Raw genomic sequence first — 3,765 nt, forward strand, 5'->3', positions numbered from 1 at the left:
GCGTGCAATAAAAATAAGCTTATATGCACATCCTGAAGAATCGAGTTTTTAACCCAAAAAAAAGATATATAAAAATAAATGCCATCGTAGACGATTACAAAAGAATATTTGTAGAGATGCCCTCTTATTTTACAAAAAGTCGTTGCACAATAAAATTAAAAAATGTAAACAACAAAGTGTTTTGCGCTGCGAATGTGTATGTCCTTCCATTGCGCTTGACCTTCTCTATTACCTATAACTATTCTATTATATTTCCTTTCGATCCTTTCCTCAAAAGGTTCCATCACACAAGTTAGTGACGACTAAAAACAAATAAAAAAAGGTACTCTTAAAGATGAATCCTTAAGTATATTATACTTGAAATTAAGTTAAGTTTATTATATAAAAGAAAAACAAAACAAAAAAATTCAAGATTCATTGATAAAAATTTATTATGATGTATTGAGAAAAAAAAAGAAAAAAAAATATAAATATACATAAAATTATATAATATATATTTAAAAAAAAGTAAATGTTATTATTTGAATAAGTGATCAAAATGTGTTTGAAGTTTGAAATATTACTAAAATAACAAAAAAACAGAAAAAAATACAACAACAAAAAAGTTTAAAAAGAAATATACATAAAACAAAAAAATAAAATAAATGTCATATTATGTAGTTGCATACAAAAATTGATTGTTGTGTATTATTTTTAAACATTTTTATAAAACACTTTCAGATATTTTGTCATTAATCGATCTTCAATAGGCTGGTTCAAAAATGGTGCAAAAAAAACTTTTTTTTTCGAATTTCAAATCCTAATAGCGCAGAAAAGTTGCAAATGGTGAAAACTAAGATGGGTTTAAGAAATAATCAAAATCGGTTAATATCTTTTGCCTCTAGTTTGTCCTTGAAACTTGAAAAAAAAAATTTATAATTTTATTTTAGAAAAAAAATTTACCATCCTAACGCCTTATTTTTTAATATAATATGGTTCCAAAATGACGGACAGAATAAGTGTGAATAGAATTTTCTTTTTCAAAACTGTACATAAGCTAGAAATTTAACTAAATTTATTTATGTATGTAGAACTGTTCATATTTAATGAAAAAAAAAAAAAAAATTAAAACAAAGACCAAAATGTAGTAAGTAGTAGAAATAGCATAAAAAAAGGTCCTAAAGTTTTTTTATGCTATTTCTTGGATTCTTTGTTTGAGTTTGCACTTTTTTATACTTCTTCTTTATAAATGTTTATACAAAATTTATTTTACTGGCGTTATATTGTTGCCAACTATGTTTTTATGAAAATAAATAGGGTTAAGTTTTAAGTAAAGAAGTAAAAAAAAGTGCAAACTTAAACAAAGAATTCAAGAATTAGCACACAAAAATGTCTTAAAGTGTGTTTTACTACTTTGGTACTTTTTGGTTTTTGTTTTAATTTTTTTATGTTCAATAAAAACCCCATAGGTTCAGATTTAATTCTCTGATTTCATAACAGAAATGGGAAATTTTATTGAGAGCTGTTTTCTGAACATACCTATTTTTCGAAATTTCAGTTCTAAATTTGAAGTGAAATCTTATTCGGGCGAAACTCCTGATAGCGATATTACAGGTGAACGATTTTTCGGGCGAAACTTCCGATAGGGCTGAATATTAATTTGTATTTAAGTTTTCGGAGGTCCAAAATCTTTGCCAGGACCCAATTAAGGTACGGCCCACAGTGGTTCCCAGATGGAAAAAACCCAAAAAAGTGAAACAATTTTTTCAATTTTTTTGTTTTGGTTTTTTGATTAAAAATATATTTAAATACAGAATGCAATCAATTTTAATTTTTTTCATAGCCTGGGTCCTGAGTATACTTAGCTCAAACTAGATTCTTTAAAATTTTGGAAATTTCGTTCTTTTTTTCTGCAACTTTTGACGAATTTTTTTTGTAAGAATAGAGCTTTTAAAAAAGTGCGCGCGCACTTTTTACTTGCTCAATAGGGCAAGTATTGGTTTCTTGTCAAAAAAATAATTCGAGGTTTTAATCAAAACTAACATTACGATGATGGAGAAGTCCGAAAAAGTGGTTTTCGTCATGACGTCCGTCGGTCTGTGCGTCGGTGCGTCGTCAAAAAAAGCTGTACATGAAGCTGCAGGCTAAACGGGTGGACGGATTTTCTTTAAATTTGGTACAGATGATTTTTTCGTAATTTCCAAGGTTGGTTTTTTTTTGTTTTTTAATATCTCGCTTAGAACGTATACCTCCCATACAAAATTTTGGAGTTATTGCAGTTTTCTCGAAAACGGCTCTAACGATTTTGATTAAATTTAACACACGTAGTGCTGTACGTAGTTCTAACATAACTGCGTTTTTAGTTTTTCTCAAAAAATGCGGATAGTGAAAATATGACATTAACTTTTTTTTTAAATCGCGGATGTCGGCTCTTCCCGTACATCTTAATGAGTTATTGCAATTTTCTCGTAAATGGCTCAAACGATTTCGATTAAATTTTACACACGTAATGTTATATGAAAATTTAACATAACTGCATTTTTAGTTTTTCTCAAAAAATACGGATAATGGAAATATGATATTAATTTTTTTTTTTAAATCCTTGATGTCGGCTCTTCCCGTACATCGTTAATAATAAGTTATTAAAATTTTCTCGAAAACGGGTCTAACGATTTCCTTAGACTAAATCTGACATACATAATGCTTTAAGTGATTTTAATATAGCTAATAGCGTAAATACCATACAAAAAATGTACATATTTTTGCATTTCTTATGAAAATAGTCAAAAAATCAAATATATATATAATAATTGAAAATATTTTTCTTAAAAAGCTTTGACATGAAAGCTACTTTTATCATAAGAGCAAGTACGTGCTGCCCCAGTCGTGCATTTTATTTACATTATCAAAACGATATTTTTTTACAGCATTTTAACAGAATTTTGATTTACAGTATTTTGCCGTACAGAATTTTGAAATACAGTATTTTGACCAACCAGAATTTTGCTATACAGAATTTTGACTTTCAGAATTTTGTTCCTACAGCATTTTGCACATACAGAATTTTGACATACAGTATTTTGGCATACAGTATTTTGAATACAGAATTTTGCAACATACAGAATTTCGACCCCAACCCAAATAAAAGGTAATATAATCAGCATGCGTATTAAAGTCAAATTAAATGTTTATTCAATCTAGATCAAAAGATATAACGTGTTTAGAAAAAGAACATCTTTATACCGTTATCTCAAGAAAGACCGCATTTTTCTGACTCCTCATCCATTATTTTAAGTTCTTCAGTAGTCACTCATGCGAAAAATCTTGGAATAATCTTTAAGACAAGGCTTACGATGGATGTCCAAATAAACTCAGTAGTGTCATGGAATTACAATTTTGTAGCTTACCATAAGTTCTAGATATGTACGAATCAATAGCAATCATTTGAATCTTATTAGACAGTAAAAGACACATAAGTTAATTTTTTTGATTAAACTTTATAAAATTTCGTTTTTATTTGCTTAATAACTAAGGAACTTATTTAACTATATTTAATTAAAAACTCAGACTAGATTTAGACACAAAAACAACAAATACAGAGGAGACTCATATTATTTTTAAATGTACATACATATAAGTAGAAAATAAAATTAAATATTCACAGCATTCTCACTTAAAATATTTTAAGTATTTTTATGTATAATTATAATAATATTGGTGACACTATGGTAACCCTAAACACACTCACAAACACAACACGATCGATAGCATTCATACATTTACACA

The sequence above is a fragment of the Episyrphus balteatus genome, chromosome 2, assembly GCF_945859705.1.
Source record: "Episyrphus balteatus chromosome 2, idEpiBalt1.1, whole genome shotgun sequence".
Taxonomy (NCBI): Eukaryota; Metazoa; Arthropoda; class Insecta; order Diptera; family Syrphidae; genus Episyrphus; species Episyrphus balteatus.